The sequence below is a fragment of the Vulpes vulpes genome, chromosome 1 (assembly GCF_048418805.1).
Source record: "Vulpes vulpes isolate BD-2025 chromosome 1, VulVul3, whole genome shotgun sequence".
In the NCBI taxonomy this organism is placed as follows: Eukaryota; Metazoa; Chordata; class Mammalia; order Carnivora; family Canidae; genus Vulpes; species Vulpes vulpes.
The window spans coordinates 178484238-178502904 of NC_132780.1; the positions used below are offsets into that span (position 1 = coordinate 178484238).

General features: G+C 37.1%; 1 long non-coding RNA gene across 1 annotated transcript in view; it reads left to right on the top strand.

The window, feature by feature from the left end:
- LOC140595477 (uncharacterized) overlaps nucleotides 1-2225 on the top strand; it is a 56792-nt gene extending 54567 nt beyond the window's left edge. Inside the window, exon 3 of the long non-coding RNA XR_011997118.1 lies at nucleotides 2142-2225. This is a non-coding gene — a long non-coding RNA (uncharacterized lncRNA). The remainder of the gene's footprint in view (nucleotides 1-2141) is intronic.
- The last annotated feature ends 16442 nt before the right edge of the window (nucleotides 2226-18667 follow it).

The window sequence follows — 18667 nt, forward strand, 5'->3', positions numbered from 1 at the left end:
GTCCCTGAGAAATAGAAGTTGTCAAAACAATACCTACCTAGGCGAAATTTAATAGTCATTTTGGATAAAAGTGCTGTGCTAGTTTATTTTGCAGACCATGTACCCAATACATAAGGGACTTCATCCCTTGTTAAGCCTGCAGGTTTACTTTTGAGAGAAGAATTTTCATTATCTCTTTAGGAAATACTTATATAGAAAGTTTATTGCTTTATTTCCAATTACTGTAATTGTGTGAGTTTAGAAGACAAAACAAATTTAAAAATTTAAAGACTACTCTGTGTAGCTGCAAATGGCTTACAACATGGCATCCACGTAGAATCATGCCTTCCAAATTCTTGAATGGTTAGAAGTCTTTTTCTTGAGAAAGAAATATATATGTATACAAAATGTTCAATTGGAATCTTAACTAAGGTACCATGATATGAATATCAGACACCAGAATGAGTTGTGAGACAGAGCATCTGTTTGGAATTTCAAAGTAGGTGTTTATAACCTGGTTTTATGACTTTTCAATCCTTGACTCACTTTGAGTATTGAAAAGAATTGAGAAAGTTGTTGTTTGTAGGGATTTTTTTGTAAAGAACTTCCTTGGAGAAAGGTGCTGGATGAGTTGTGAGTTTTTACCCTTCTATTATCAAGGGAGAGGGTCAGAAGATACCTGTCTCTTGCTTCTGGCCCTCAACAAGACTACTTGGAGATTTTAAAGTGTATTCCCTGCAGTTAGACATGTACCATGGACAAATGTCTGTCTTTTGCAAGGGGAATCTGGAATATGATAGATGGGCTGCCCAGCTACCTTGGCACTGGAAGATTGAGTTGTTTCTGATACACTGGGATTAGCCTATATACCCTGAATTTGCAGGAATTTCTCATGTTGTGAATCATGCATGAGAGAGAGTTGTTGTGGTGGTCATCTTTAGTCTTGTTCAATAGTGCTAATTTCAGGAGTGATGGCATCCTCACAAACAGAACAAGCTTTTGGTCACTGATGGAGTCTTTGCAGCTGTAGAAGGAAACAGTGACCAGTCAGATTGAAGATGCATTGCCTGAGTCTGAGAAGTAGCAACAGAGGATTACAATGCTTGAGAATCCCCAAGGAACTCTCAAATGTGCCTCAAAAATAAGTGCTTTAAGCACTCAACAGATGCAGAGAATGTGAAGCTGTCTTGTAATGTTATCAAATAAAACTTTTCTTTTTCCCTTCCTTTTCTTGCCTTCCCCTACAATAGCTGTGGCAGTAGAGTAAGATGAGGTTTTGGAAGCATAAGGCAGGGACAAGAAGGGAAAGATAGGATCAGATGTTCTGATTGCCAAATTGAGCTTGTTCTTGTGACCTAATATCTCTGGGGGCATTTTGCAACTGAAAATGTATGGCACTGCCCAAGGTTGCATCTAGGGACAGAAGAACTTTCCTTTACTGAATAAAGTTTAAACATTTAATAGAAAGCAAAGATAGATACTAGCTTAGATACTAGCTAATTATATTTCATGAATCCTTCCTGTTCAATGTCCTGGTTACATATTTATCCTTACTCAGGGTTCCCAGAACAATGAAATAATAGGACATAGGGAAAGCCCTGCCCTCAGTGATTTAGGGACCTGGAAGCAGGGTTTATATGCTATGTTTCAGTCCCTTTCTTTTTCCTTCTGGCTGCAGCAGCAGGACTAGGAGTAGAGGGAGATAATGTTATGGTGTAAGCAATGAGTGCTATTTCTTTTGGTCTGCAAGGAGAGATATTTGGCAGCATCACTTGGTCTCCTCGCTAAAGAGCTATTGAAGGGCTGTTGGGTGTTGTACTCCTGAGGCTTAGAAAGCAATGCAATGTGTATAGGCTCCTAGCTTTCATATATGTCTAATGCAAAAATAACCTCTCATAGTATTATTATGTGATTTTTTTTTTTTTTTTTTTTTTTTTTTTACAAAAGGAGATGAGGAAATGAGATAGTAAACACTGAAGGATTCAGGAATGAGTTGTTTGTGATTCAGGCAAAAGTCACAGCATCTTACTAGCTCAGGATGAGAAAAGTAGTGAGACTCCATACAGTGCAGGGATTAAGATTACAAGTTTTGGAGTCAGGCTGTCAGAGTTTGAATTCTGGGACATAATAAGTCTAAGTCTCTATTTTCTCATTTGTTAAAGGGATAAACTGCTGATTTCATGGGATTATTATAGAAATTAAAGAAGATCTCCTTAAAGAGTGCCTGCTGTAGTTCCTGTTACTTGGTAAGTGTGAGGTAATTGTCAGTTAAGATTATTATTATTTTTAATATTAAAGTTAATTCTCACTGTTTGAGGTAGTTATGTTCTATACAGTCATCATGAACATTGAATTAGTAACTATTAAACCATTGCTCCTAGGTGAAATAAAGGGTTAGGTTCCTGTGAGCCTCTATTCACAGTAATTTCATTAACTGACCAATATAAACTTTGTTTTATGTGTTTCTGTTTAAAGACACCTTATTTAATATATACTATTGACTCATTAATATTAAACTCCTGGATAACTCATGTCTGAATGAAAATTATCTAATGCACCTATTTTCTCTGTAAGGAACATTATTGTCCTTAGGAATACCAGACAGTGCTTCAGCACTACATTTGGGGGCTATTTTAAACAGTGAAATCACCAAGAAAAAGCACACAAATGTCAAAAACATATGTCATTAACTAGACTGCAGAAGTAGTCTAGCTTATAATACAAGATCCAAGGGTTTACCTGGGTGACTCAGGCAGTTAAGTGATTGCCTTTAGCTCAGGTCATGATCCTGAGGTCCTGGGACTGAGTCCTGCATTGGGTTTCCTGTTCAGCCAGGAGCCTGCTTCTCCCTCTCCCTCTACTTATGTGCATGCTCTCTCTGTATCTCTCCCTGTCAAATAAATGAATAAAATCTTAAAAAAATATAATATGAGAGCTGAAACAAGAAGGCAGTGTCCCAGCTTGTTTGTTTGACCCCAGCTGGGAATGTGCATGTTGAGCAACTCAAATTTTTGCTTCTCTGCTTATGTCTGTGAATTACTGCAGAAGCACAACAATATTGATTTTGGGGTTACAAATAACTTTTATTAAGTAGGCAAACTCACAAATATAGAATCTATGAATAATGAAGATCAACTGTATCTGGGCAATAAGCAACTGATGATTCAAGGTCTGCTTGAACATCTCTAGCAAAGGGAGAATGATATACAGATACAATTCATTCTGTCCTTGGCCAGATCAGTTTTATAAAACTTGCCAAATTCTACCCCATGGGACCTTGAAGTAGAACTTTAACATTTCTTTTAAATGACACTCATTTATATGCTGGAAGACAGCTACTGTGTCTCCTTGGACCTATCAGTAGATTAGCTATCTCTATTTCCTATAGCTATTCCCCAAACAATAATACTTTGACTGCCCTCACTATTCTGTTGTCCTTCTTGGAACATGGTTCAGTGTTTTAGAATCTTAGAATCTTTTTTAGAATATGAGGCCCATGACTAAAGCCGAGTATCTGAGTGCCAGGTGAGGCCTGATCATAGTCCCAGAGAAAACTGACAATTACTTTTCTCATTCCACATGCTATATTTTGATACACAATTTTAGAGTTTATGTGACAGAGGTTGTTAGTGCTCTGCAAGAAATGCAATAGTGCTCATGCAATAAATATACATTTATGAACATTTCCTTGCCCTGTGCATCCAGATGTGGTCATGTGACTAATTCTTCCCTATGGGGTATGAATGGAAATGATATAAACCACCTCCAAGTCTGATCCAAGGCCTCCTAAAGCCTCACCTCAGGAGTTGTGTGATTCAGATGACATTGCCACACAATGGAAGCAGCCCTAAGTCCTGAGTCACCACACTGTTGAGAGCTGTATGGAAGAACCATTCAGCCCATTATCAAACTTAGCATGACTGTGAAATACAATTTTATTATGTTAAACAGTAAGATTTTTGGCAGTTTAAAGTGTTAAATACAGTGACAAATATAATCTATAATTTTTTTTGTGGCCAATATTGTGCTTTTGATGCCCACAGAATATACTATAAGCTAAAATCCATTGTTATTTTTTAAATTTTATTTTTTAAAAAAGATCTTATTTTTTTATTTGAGAGAGACACAGAGAGAGAGAGAGAGAGAGACAGCTGGAGGAAGAGGGGAAGAAGAAAGAATCTGAAACAGATTTTGTGGTGAGTGCAGAGGCCAACTGGGGCCTTGATCCCACTAACTGCAAAATCTTGACCTGACCTGAAACCAAGAGTCAACTGCTTAACCCTGTGAGCCACCTAGGCACCCCCACTGTTCTTTTTAATACAGATTGTCACTTAGATACATATTCCTATCATGGACTTGCTGATTCTTTTGGACTGAAGCCCAATATATCACATTTTTCCCTGTTAGGTTTTATTTTTTAGATGTAGTAATCCCTTTTTAGCTTCTCAAGAACTTCTTAGATCATGATTCTTTTAAGCAGTTATCCTTTTGAATTTTGTGTCTTCCGCAAATGTGTAAGCTTTTAAACTTCTCATAGATAAATACTTTATTATCCAATACACTGGGCCTTGGTATTCAGACAATGAGATACCAATCTTGAGAATGACTGGTTGGTTCCAACATTGTTCCTTTTTTTTTTCTCCCTCTCTTAGGCTTTCTATTCTTCAATGTAACTACTTATTACCACTGTAGTAAGTTATCGCAGTAACTTAATGTAACAACTGATTTGCATTTTTTAAATCCCTCTTTATTTTGAGTCTTAGTCTATTAGTCTCTAGATAACAAATTATTCCCTCTCCTTGAGAAAATACCTATCAATATTCAAGGTTATGTTGTTCTGGAATTTGATGCCAGGGCCCAGAGAGGAAACTTCTACCCTTTGCCATCATCTGCAAAGCAAAATATTCTATTACTAATATTCTCCTCTTCCAAAATTCTGTTACTTGTAAAAAACTTAAAAAACACTACTGTGTCCTCAAGCTGTTTGTTTTCCTAGTGTAGTAGAAAACCATTGCCCTCAAAATTAGAAGACTTTGGTTTGAGTTCTAGTTTTTCTAATTGCAAGCTTAATGAACTTGAAAAATTATCTTAACTTTTATGAACTTCAGTTGTTTTTGTTTTTTAAAAAAATTGTAAATAGGATTATTAGTTCTCATCCTGGATCTCCTAAGATTGTGTGAGGATTTGAAGGAGTGAAGGGTGCCAAAATGTTCACAGTTGGATGAGTGGTAGTGTAGTTGCTATCTGTTCCAAGAATGCTTCCTGAGTCTTCTTTTTGCTGATCCTTCACCCCTTCATGGATCCATAGGAATGTGTGGTGATCAGTAAGTCTGATATATTTTGGCAGGTCCTCAATATTACCCTGTATATCTGTCCCAAGAAGAGAATAAAAACTCCCCACTGCCTGTACTGGATCTATTCCTATTGATTTTCATCCCTCAAGGGTAGATGAGGGCACCAGCTGTGAGACTGCAAGCACCAGAGTTATTATTGATGGGCTCTACTGCAGAATTTTCACTGTCTCCTCTAGATGCTCCATGAAAAAAAAAGCATTTTATGGCCACAGAGATCTGGGAAATGAGGGATCTGTCTTGGAGATTTACAGTACAGCATTAACATATTAAAGGCTCTGAGAAATCCTGCAGTAAAGAAACCCATTGAACTTTATTTAATTTAGTGGTTCTTAAAATTGTCTGACCTTGGAACTTTTTTCTATTAATGTCAAATTGAACTAACTTTTAATGGAAGCCTCTTCTGGAAATGTTGGCCTAGGGTAGTTAACAACTAAACATCTCTCAATGGATAATAAATGACTATTTTTATTCTGATCTTTCCCCCAACCTGACCCTGTCCCAGCAATGTTTTGGAGAGAGCTCACAAACCACTATCTGTGTATCAGATTGTTAGATACCTTCAGTAGTTCTTTACTTTCATTCCCTCTGCCCTGCCAGTTCTCCCAAACCAGCATATTTCCTCCCATGAAGCCATCCGTTAAGTAGTGTGGCATCAAACACTGTGGGATGCTCTGTGGCTTTTGTCTGTGTTACTGAGGACAGGTTCTAAAGGCTGGAGGAAGGAACATAGGGAGTATACTGGGTAGCCTCCATGTGGCCATCACTTTTGCTTCTTTCACAGACATAGACAATATAGTACCTTGCACAGACATAGTACTTGTATTAAACATAGCCAATTAGCCCAGGAAACATGAGGTTAGGGCAAATTCTTACCTATTCCTGCAGTCCTTGTGTTTTCTATTATTGTCTACTCCTCAGGATTTTACTATGATCCCTGATCAATTTTAACAAAATGAAACCACTGAGATCTTGAACTCTAGGTTTTCATTTTTTTGACATAAGTGTCTCATTGCTCACCCTCCTTCCCCTCTCATTCTACATTTGAAATGAAAGTCAGCAGATTCTTAGCTCTGATTATAGCCTCCTTTGTACACTAGGACATCATTACTTACCATTTCTCTTTGTTTCTCTTCCGCCCAGATAATTCTTTTCCATGACATCTTAACATGATATCACTTGATATCTGTTTTATATTTGTATCATCCCAGTACATTAAGTTTCTCAAAGATTACTCATGATTTCTTTCTTTCCAGATCTATGAACTTTTCTCAGTTCTTATCCACATTGACTCCTTTAGACATTTGATAATTCTGACTACCGATTTTTTAAAAACCCTCTTCTCGCTGACTTCTATAGCAATGTGCTTTCCTGTTTTCTTTCCCTGCCCTTTTCCTATATCCTTTGCTAGTTTCTATATCCTTTGCTAGTTCCTTTGCTATATCCTTTGCTAGCACTATACCACTCTTTAATTTCATTCCTGTTCCTGTTTGCCAAAGTAAAGCGAAAGCCAAAGCCATGTTCTCTGCTTTCGGTTCCCCAATGTACATCTCTTGACTTCAGCTAGCACTTCTATGTTGAATGGCTTTCAGATCTGCATTAGTCATCTTGTTTTTTCCCTTGCTACAATTACACATTGTCAACCATCTGCAATATTAGGAAAATCAAAGGCTTTCACTTACTTCTAAAATGGGTTCTTATATCTGCTTTATTTCTGTTTTTTTTTTTTATTTCTAAGTTTTTGCTTAAATTCCAGTTAGTTAAATACAGTATAATATTAGTTTCAAAATTTTGTGATTCATCACTTACATACAACACCCAGTGCTCATCACAGCAAGTGCCCTTCTTAATATCCATCACCCATTTAACCCATCACTCTACCCACCCCCCCAACAGCAACCCTCCCTTTGTTCTCTGTAGTTAGGAGTCTATTATGGTTTGCTTGCTCTTTTTTCCCCACATGTTCATCTGTTTCATTTCTTAAATTCCACATGTGAGTGAAATCCATATGGTAATTGTCTTTCTCAGACTGACTTATTTTGCTTAGCATAATATACTCTAGCTCCATCCACATCAATACAAATGGCAAGCTTTCATTCTTTTTGATGGCTGAATGATATTCCATTATATCACACACACACACACACACACACACACACACACACACACACACCACATCTTATTTATTCATTCATCAGTCCATCAAGTCCATGGAGAGTTGGACTCTTTCCATAACTCGACTATTGTTGATAATTCTGTTACAAATATCAAGGTGCATGTGTACTTCAAATCAGTACTTTTGTATCCTTTGGGTAAATATCTAGTAGTGCAATTGTTGGATCATAGGGTAGTTCTATTTTTAACTTTTCAAGGGACCACCATACTGTTTACCCAGAGGCTGCACCAGTTTGTGTTCTCACCAAAAGTGTAAGAGGGTTCTCCTTTCTCTGCATCCTCACCAATACTTGTTTCTAGTTAATTTTAGCCATTCTGACAGGTGTGAGATGGTATCTCATTGTAGTTTTGATTTGTATTTCCTTGATGATGAGTGATGTTGAGCATCTTTTCATGTGTCTGTTAGCCATCAAGATGTCTTCTTTGGAAAAATATCTATTCATGTCTTCTGTCAATTTCTTAACTGGATTATTTGTTTTCTGAGTGTTGAGTTTGATGAGTTCTTTATAGATTTTGGTTATGTTTAACCCTTTATTCAATATGTCACTTGTAAATACCTTTTCCCATTCTGAAGATCGCCTTTTAGTTTTGTTAGTTGTTTCCTTTACTATGCAGAAGCTTTTAATTTTGATGAAGTACCAATAGTTCATTTTTGCAATTGTTTCCTTTGATTCTAGAGACATATCTAAGAAGTTGCTATAGCTGAGATCAAAGAGATTGCTGCCTATACTCCCCTCTAGAATTTTGATGGTTTCCTGCCTCACATTAAGGTCTTTCATCCATTTTGAATTTATTTTTGTGTATGGTCTAATTTTATTTTTTTGCATATTGCTGTCCAGTTTTCCCCACACCATTTTTGAAGAGATTGACTTCTTTCCCATTGGATATTCTCTCCTTTTGTCAAAGATTAGCTGACCATATAATTTGGGTCCATTTCTGGGTTTTCTATTCTGTTCCTTTGATCTATGTGTCTATTTTTTTTAAAGATTTTATTTATTTATTCATGAGAGATACAGAGAGAGAGGGGCAGAGACATAGGCAGAGGGAGGAGAAACAGGCTCCCTGCAGAGAGCATGATATGGAACTTGATCCCAGGACTCTGGGATCATACCCTGAGCTGAAGGCAGATGCTTAACCACTGAGCCACCCATGCGTCCCTATCTGTCTATTTTTGTGCCAATATCATACTGTCTTGATCACTACAGCTTTGTAATATAACTTGAAGTCTGGAATTGTGATAACTTTAGCTTTACTTTTCTTTTTCAATATTGCTTTGGCTATTCAGGATCTTTTGTGGGTCCATACAAATTTTAGGGTTGTTTGTTCTAGTTCTGTGAAGAATGCCAGTGGTATTGTGATGTAGTTGCATTAAATGTGTAGATTGCTTTGGATAGTACAGTCATTTTAAACGTTATTTGTTCTTCCAACTCATGAGCATGAAATGTTTTTCCATTTCTTTGTGTCCTCTTCAATTTCTTTCATTAGTGTTCTATAGTTTTCAGAGTATAGATCATCTACCTCTTTCATTAGATTTATTCCCAGGTGTCTTATGGTTTTGGGTACAATTGCAAATAGGTTTGATTTCCTGATTTCTCTTTCTGCTGTTTCATTACTGGTATATAGAAATGCCACAGATTTCTGTATGTTTATTTTGTATCCTACAACTTTACTGAATTCATATATGAATTCTAGCATTTTTTTGCTAGTGTCTTTGGGGTTTTCTCCATAAAGTATTTTGTCATCTGCAAATAGTGGAAGTTTTACTTCTTCCTTATGGATTTGAATGCTTTTTTATTCTTTTTTGTTGTCTGATTGCTGTGGCTAGGACTTCTAAGGTTACTATTATTAAAAGTGATGAAAGTGGACACCCTTGTATTGTTCCTGACCTATGGGAAAAACTCTCAGTTTTTCCCCATGGAATATGATTATAGCTATGGATTTTTCATAAATGGCCTTTATTATGTTGAAATATGTTCCCTCTAAATGAACGTAGTTGAGAATTTTTATCATGAATGAGTGTTGTACTTGGTTAAATTTTTTTTAAAGAATTTATTTATTTATTCATGAGAGACACAGAGAAAGAGAGGCAGAGACATAGGAAGAGGGAGAAGCAGGCTCCATGCAGAAAACCTGATGTGGGACTTGATCCTGGGACCCTGTGATCATGCCCTGAGCCAGAGGCAGAAGCTCAACCACTGAGCCACGTAAGTGTCCCTAAATTTTTTTTTTTTTTGTATCTATTGAAATGGTCATGTGGTTTTTATTCTTTCTCTTATTGTTGTGATGTATGACATTAATTGGTTTGTGAGTACTGAATCACTCTTGCATCCTGGGAATAAATCTCACTTAATCCTGGTGAATGATTAAAAAAAAAATATATATATATAGTTTGATTTGGTTTGCTAATAGTTTGTTGAGGATTTTTGTATCTCTGTTTATCAGAGATATCGCCTGTAGTTCTCTTATTTTTGTGGTATCTTTATCTGGTTTTGATGTCAGGGTAATGTTGACTCATAGAATGAATTTGGAATATATCCTTCCTTTTTTATTTTTTTGGAATAGTTTGAGAAGATTAGACATTAACTCTTTTTAAATATTTGGTAAAATTTACCTGTGAAGTCATCTTTTCCTGGGCTTTTGTTTGTTGGGAGTTTTTCGATTATTGATTCAATTTCATTGCTGGCAATCTGTTCAAATATTCTGTTTCTTCCTGATTCAGTTTTGGAAGGTTATATGTTCCTAGAAATTTATCTATTTCTTCTAGGTTGTCCAGTTTGTTGGCATATAATCTTTCATAATATTCTATTTATAATTTTTTTGTATTTCTGTGGTGTTAGTTGTTTCTTCTCCTCTTTTGTTTCTGATTTTGTTTATTTGAGTCTTCTCTTGTTTCTTTTGATGAGTCGTGCTAAAAGTTTATCAATTTTGTTGATTTTTTTCCAAAGAACCAGCTCCTAGTTTCTTTGACCTGTTCTATTGTTTTTTCATTCCAATCTAATCCTTATTATTTCCTTCTTTCTACTGGATTTGGACTTTGTTCTTTTCTAACTCTTTTAGGTTTTGTTGAATTGTTTATTTGAGACTTTTTGTTTGTTTGTTTGTTTCTTGAGATAGGCCTGCATAGCTATAAACTTCCCTCTTAGAACCACATTTGCTGCATCTCAAATATTTTGGGCAGTTGTGTTTTCATTTTCATTTATCTTTATGTATTTTTTTTATTTCTTCCTTGATTTCTTGACTGATCCATTCATTGTTAAGTAGCATGTTGTTTTTTTTTTTTTTTTTAGTAGCATGTTGTTTAACTTTCATCTATTTATGTTCTTTCTAGATTTTTTTCTTGTGGCTGATTTTTAGTTTCATAGTGTTCAAAAAAGATGCATGTTATGACTTCAATCTTTTTGAATTTGCTGAGATTTTTTTTTGTGGCTTAACAGGTAATCTATTCTGGAGAATGTTCTATGCGTGCTTTAAAAGAATGTGTATTCTGCTGTTTTAAGATGGAAAATTCTGAATGAATCTGTTAGAGCCATCTGGTCCAATGTGTCATTCAAAGCAATTCTTTCCTTGTTGAGTTTGGTGATCTGTCCATTGATGTAAGTGGTGTTAAAATCTCCTATTATTTGTGTTACTATTGATGACTTCCTTTATATTTATTATTAACTGTTTTATGTATTTGGGTGCTCCCAAGTTGGGTGCATATTTATAATTGTTATATCTTCTTGTTGGATTGTTCCCTTTATGATTATGTAGTGTCCTTCTTTTTCCCTTGTTACAGTCTTTGTTTTAAAGTCTCTTTTGTCCAATATATGTGTTGCTACTCTGTCTTTCTTTTCACTTCCATTTGCATGATAAATGTTTTTCGATCCATTCACTTTTAATTTGCATGTCTTTAGATCTAAAATGAGTCCCTTGTAGTCAGTTTATATATGGGTCTTATTTTTTAACCATTCTGTCACCTTTGTCTTTTGATTGTAGCAATTCATTTATATTCAAAGTAATTATTGATAGGTATGTACTTATTGCCATTTTGTTACTGGTTTTATGGTTGTTTTTAAATTTTTTTTTTAGATTTATTTATGATAGTCACACAGAGAGAGAGAGAGAGAGAGAGAGAGGCAAAGACACAGGCAGAGGGAGAAGCAGGCTCCATGCACCGGGAGCCTGACGTGGGACTCGATCCCTGGTCTCCAGGATTGCGCCCTGGGCCAAAGGCAGGCGCCAAACCGCTGCGCCACCCAGGGATCCCCTATGGTTGTTTTTTAGTCCTTCTCTATTCCTTTCTTCTCTTACTCTCCTCTCACTGTTTTGGATACCTTTCTCTTTATTTTTTGCATATCTATTAATGGGTTTTGATTTGTGATTACCATTTGATATACATATATAGATAACATTTTAGGCATATAGTAGTCTATGCTAACCTGATGGTTGCTTAAGTTTGAACTCATTCTAAAAGTGCTAGTTTTACTCCCACACACACATCTTAGGTAGGTGGTGTTGTACTTTACATTAAACCTTTTATTTTCTGAATCCCTTAACTGCTCTTTTTATAGATATGCTTAATTTTATTGCTTTTGTTGTTCCTACTTTTTTTTTTTTTACTCCTGCTTACACTCTTTCCTTTCCACTAAAAGAATCCTTTCTAACTTTTCTTATAAGGCTGGTTTAGTGGTGATGAATTTAACTTTTTTTTTTTTTTTTTTTTTTTTTGTCTGGGAAACTGTATCTCTCCTATTCTGAATAATAGTCTTGCTGGGTAAAGTATTCTTGGCTGCAGGTGTTTTGAATATATCATGGTACTCCCTTCTGGCCTGCAAAGTCAGCTGATAACCTTATGATGTTTCCCTTGTATGTAACTGTTTTCCTTTCTCTTTCTGGTTTTAAAATTCTCTCTTTATCACTGTGTATCTTGGTGTGGATCTACTTAGGTTGATTTTGTTGGGGGTTCTCTGCTTCCTGAATTTAGAATTCTGTTTTATTCCTCAGATTCAGAAATTTTTCAGCTAGTATTTCTTCAAATAAAATATCTTCCCCCTTTTCTCTCACTTTTCCTTCTGAGGTCTCTATAATTTGAATTTATTATGCTTGATAGTGTTTCTGAATTCTCTTAATCTAGTCTCATTTATTATTATTTTTTCTCCTGTTCAGCTTGATTGCTTTCCATTACTCTATCCACCAGTCACTGATGTGCTCTTCTGCTTCCTCTAGTCTACTGTTTACTCCCTCCAGTGTATTTTTAATTTCAGCTGTTGAGTTCTTCATCTCTGATTAGTTCTTTTTTTAAAAATATTTTTCTGTTTCTATATTTTCTTTTTCTTTTTTTTCTTTTTAAAGATTTTATTTATTTATTCATGAGAGACACAGAGAGAGAGAGAGGCAGAGACATAGGCAGAAGGAGAAGTAGGCTGCATGCAGGGAGCCTGATGTGGGACTCAATTCCAGGATTCCAGGATCATGCCCTAGGCTGAAGGCAAGGGCTAAACCACTGAGCCACCCAGGGATCCCTCTTTTTATATTTTCTATCTAGCTTCTTATTGAGGCTCTCACTGAGATACTCTACTCTTTTCTCAAGTCAAGTGAGTATCTTTATGACCGTTACTTTAAGTCTCTATTAAGGATATTACTTTTATGTGTTTATCATCTTACTGTGATTTTGTCCTGTTCTTTCTTTCTTACTTTTTAAAATTTTAAGTTTTTATTTTAATTCCAGTTAGTTGACATACAGTGTTATATTAATTTCATGTGTACAATATAGTGATTCAACACTTCTTTATGTCACCCAGTGCTCATCAGGACAAGGGTATTCCTTAATCCCCATCATCTATTTAACCCTTCCCTTCACTCCGTCCCCTCTGGTAAACATCAGTTTGTTCTCTATAATTAAGAGTCTGTTTCTTGATTTGTTTCTCTCTGTTCTGTGCTTTCATTTGGGACATATTCCTGTTTCCTCACTTTTTCTAATTCTCTGTGTCTGTTTCTATGTGTTAGGAGAATCAGTTACATCCCATGCTTTTGAAAGTAGTGGCCTTATGAAGAAAAGGTCCTGTGGTGCCCTGCATTGTAGTGTTCCCCATTCACTAGAACCTGGTGTTTCAGGGGTATCTCTTATGAGTGTTATGTGTACCCTACTGCTGTGGCTGAGCAGCATTTGCCTTCAGTCCAATTGTCTGCCATGGCCCTTTTTGCCTGTTGTGTGCAGGGTTTGGTTCCTGAGTTATTTTTGGTGAGTTTGTGGCCACCTTGGGCTTTAGTTGGTTCAGACCAGGCATTTGCTAGAACTGCAGTTACTCAGAACTGCAGAGTGCACTCTGTGTGTTGTCCCCTGAGAAACTTTCATTAGTGGACAGAACCTGAAGTCAGACCAGATATCTACCCCTAGTTCACTGCTGGGGCCACAGTTGAACTGGTAGATGTGGTTACCTTCCCCTCTCCCTGAGACAGGAGTCACTTTGGAGTGGTGCTAACCCCTGTTGGGCTGTTTGCACACTGCCACACTTGTGGTGCTGCTTTGGATGGACACCTGCCTAGGCAGATGTGGAGAGGACAGGTTGGCAGGAGAACATGGTGTGGGATGTTAGCAAGGTTTGTGCTGTTCTGCTGTGGGAGAAGACCTGGAGCAACTCTGGAGAACTCTTGTGGAGGGCAGGTTGGGGAAGGTGACTCTGCAGAAGATTGTGAGGGGTAGGTGGTGCTGCTAGCAACCTAGGTGAAGAGTATTTGTGCTGCGCTGATTCCCACACATGTCTATGTATCTAGACTAGGGGGGACAGGAAGAGAAATGGCACAGCAGGCTCTTTTGTTCTTGGAGAAGTCTTCCAAAAATCCTTCCCGTCCAGCACATGCTCAGAGATTAGTACATAAATCTTCCTGCCATATATACTAGGTGTTTTCAAACTGCTGCTTCTGTGCTGTATCCTAGTGGTCCAGTTTGTTATGTTGTCTCTTTAAGAGAGCCTGCCCTGCTGGCTCTCCCATATTGGAGTGTACCAATTCTTAAAGTTCCAGGTGTTAAGCCCCACTGATTGTGAGGAACTCGTGAAGTTAAACTCCTTTGGTTTTCAAAGCAAATGTTATGGGGATTCATCTCATTCCAGGTCCTCACTATCTGGGGTGCCTGGTGTGGCATTTGTTCCTCTCCGTTTTTTGTGCCTTCAGTGTCCCCCCACTCTGCAGACTTTCCTGAGGTTTAGCCTGGTTCTCAACTATGTCTCTGCCCTTCCTACCCTTTTTGACATGGCCTTTTCTCTACATTTAGCTGTGGAGAGTCTGTTCTGTCAATTTTCAGGTTGTTTTCTTTTCTGGATTATGTATGCTGTTATGGGTGTTATCTAGGTGTTTCTGTGGGATAAGTTGTGGTTTAGGTTTAGGATCTTCCTACTCCACCATTCTGTGGAAGTCCACTGCTGAAGTCCTAATCTTGTTGACTCCTTGTTTTACCTCTTTAATCCCAGGGTCTCTTTACTTCAAATAATCTAGCTACCAAGTTCCCACAGCTATCAATCACTCTCCCTCATTGCTTCCAACATTGCCTACTGTACCAGGTTAGGTCCATTTGCTTGTTTTTGACTTTTGACATTTCCTATGGACTATTCTCTCCCACTATTTTTTCAATGTTTTTCTTGATTATTATTAAGTATTTCCTCTCTCAGCAAGTGGGCTTTTCACTCTTTCTCTTCCTTGTACTTTGCTTTTGTTATTCTTTTTACTCTTCATCCATTGGAATCATATTTATTTGTTAAGGTAGTGTCAGTGCTACTTTCTCTATAAAGGTATTTTTTCACTTTTTCTAACATCGATGTTCTCTTCCTTGAGTTGCTATTGTGGTGACTGTCAGAACTACTTAAATCAACATATAACTAACTATTCTCTAAATTTTTTCATTACTTTCATTATTTATTTTACCTTTCTAACTTGTGAGCCAGGGTGACATCTTAAATGTCTTAGCCATGTACACATTATAAGCATTAGATAAATATTTGTGCATTGGCAACTTATTCTTCCATGTTTTTTATAAGTTGATCCAAACTGATGACTACTTGAATATATTGCTGCAGTAATTCCTTTGGTCCAGTTAGGAATGAAATTATTTTTCCCACCTAAAGAGATAAAATATATACCCATCATATTAACAATATTTTTGTGAATCCCACAGATGTTACTACAAATACTTGGTTTACAATAAAAGTTTTGGAATTCAGTTCTAAATTATAGGGTAGGGTTTAAAGAAGTTTGATAATGAAGGCATTTAAAATAAAAATGTAAATGAATGTATGAATATGCTTCAGACTGAGTCCCACAACCTTCTCAAAATGAATTGCAAAAATAAGGATTAAAATAATTTCTCAGGCTCTTACTGTTAAATTATAGTGAAATGAAAGCATTTAGACAGGGGTTATAGGCATTGCATTGTTAATTATAGTGGTTGCATTTGCTTTTGTTCCAGTACATTGTAATTAATGAAGATCTACAGCTCTGTGCTTTGTCTTGGAAAGCATACATTGTTTTCATAGGCATCAATACAACTACTATATTCTTCATTTATTTCTCAAGAATAACTCCTTTTAGCCCAGGGAAGCCCATTGTTGAGGCAGGAACATGAAAATCACAGCAAGGTTTGAGCTTGGACAGATCAGAGAGCAATTGACTCTATTCACATATACCTAACCTTGTCTTGACACCCCATAAATGTGGTCTATAATGACATATGGGACATTGTTTAGACCAATTCAGTAATGATAGTCTAATCATGCTTTTTAAAAAATTTTCAAGTCCTAAGAATGACTTTAATATGAGTGAGAAGTTAACAATGGCATAAATTAAAATCTCAACCTGAATCTTGGTTCAGCCCTTGTGATATCATTTTATGATTGTATCATTTTGAATTGGAGAGTATAACAAACTATTTTGGGAAGGGAAATAGATAACTAAAAGGACCTCAATCTTAATGATATCAATGTTTTGTGAGCACTAAATAGGATGAGCCAACCACAAAAGGGAGGTGAAGTTAAGATTTCTGCCTCTTATTAGAAGTATCACATAAATGTAGAATTACTGATAAAGAAAATATTCTCCATCTTTTGCCCTGTCTGGTCCCATTTGCTAAGATCCTTCTGCAAAGGGCACTAGCTCCAAAAAAAAAAAAAAAAAGGCAATGGATTGGACTTGGCACATGGCCCAGCAGAAACCTGACAGTTACCTCCCTACAGCCTTCATGAACATTTGAGAGCTTTGTGCTGCTATTATTTTGAAATAATCAGAGTGCACACAAGAGTGAACATACAAATTGTGCCGGTTGATCCTTCCTCTCTGCTCTGCAGGGACCAACATGGTCCCCTATGGAGATATGGATGGCAGAAAAATCCTTCTGTAACTCCTCCCAAATTCCCTGTTGGAGCTGGGCGTGCAGCCTACGAGGTGTTGGGAAGCACTGACTGATCACCATTGCCTTTCTTTGAGGCCCCTGGTTCATGTGTGACTCTCTCTAATTCTCTGAAGTGACCCCTGATTGGTGTTTGAAGTCTCTAAGAATTCCCAGGGATGCAAATGATGGGCCATAGTGGGACAATAAGATGGGCAACTCCTTTAGTACTGAAGGGTTGATGGTCCTTTGTGACTTAGGGCCATAGATGATTGTACCCTCTCCTCCACATTCATAGAGAGTTACAAGCTAGGAGTTGATAAGAGCCCCATTTCCTCTATGGGTGTTGAGAAATTGGGCTGATTTTGATATTTTAAAAAGGAGTGTTAGAATTTTGTTGTAAGTGCCTCTTAGGGTTTTTCAAAAAAGCACTTCCCCATTTATGGAAGAAAACACTCCTTATATAATATGAAGAACAAAATCTCTCAAATCTGGAAAAAGTTAATTGACTTTAGATTGTCTTATCAAAATATGAACTGATATCATAGGACTCCAGCAGATTTATCCACTACAGATCTTTAACTTTAATTTATTGGTTACTTCACAGAATTGCCAACTGCATTACAGTCCTGTGTGTAGTGGGAAAAGCACTATCATATAACTCTTGAGCAGATGTGCTACAAGAGTCTTTTCATTTCCTTTCTTAAACCCAAAGAATAATGACACTGCAATATCATGTGGTGAAAAGAGCAATAATTTGATAAACATTGTCTTTCCATTAGATTAGAGCAATTAATCTGATTCTAATTTGGCTGAAACATTATCATACTGGAGTCCCCAGAGCCCTGTGAATAATCTCTAAACACATTGGCACACTCAGTAGACAAACATTATCTCCACTCGCACTGTTCTTCCATATGGTCTCCTCCCATGGTGATGGAGGGCACCCTGCTGTTTCAATCAAATAAATGTCAATTATCTGAGATAGATTTTTAGTTCTCGAGCCCGGGCTTGCAGTGCAGCCAGAGTGACTGGATAGAATGGTCTGCAACTGTTTCTTGCACATGCTGCTTGCGTTTTATAAGGAATTCACACCTTGCCACATCATCCGGCATTCCAGGAACTCCATAAATAAAATGAGTGGTTTCAGAGGCTGTGTATGTGTGTGTGTGTACGTGTGTGTGTGTGTGTGTGTGAGAGAGAGAGACAGACAGACACAGAAAGAAGGAATCTTGAATTTCATTTAGCTTTGGTTTGCTTATTTTGGGAAGTAGAATATTAAACTCATTTATTAAACTCGAGTTCATGCCCTACTCCATCCCTTCCCCCTTTGTAGCAGTCCGTTCTGTCCCTAAATGGAAATCTGGACATACAGATCTCAGAAGCAGAGATGCATATTTGACTGCCAGTTCCTTTTGCAGATCTTTTCCTAGACATGTTTGTTCTGAGTATGGTGAGTCTTGGTGGGGAGACCTGCAGGATCTTCCTACCAGCCTTGTAGGGGTTGCTGATGTGAACAGCTATAGTTCCAAAAGGCAGTGGAGAAAAGGAGGAAGGGAGCACACCTTTTTGTGTTTGGGGGAGAGTCCTGTGAGGGCACTTCTGGAGCCAAAGAGGAGAATCTACATCTTTTAGAAAGAGGGCTCTGGATATGAGGCTGATATCAAACCAAACAAAAGTAGACAGGGTGAAATAGTATGACATGCTGAGAAGACTGTCAATTCTACATTTCTTTGCAGAGCTCTCTATCTTTATGGTGTCAATTATCAGGTGTTGGTTTTGTTATCAGACAAGCCCTTGTCTCAAA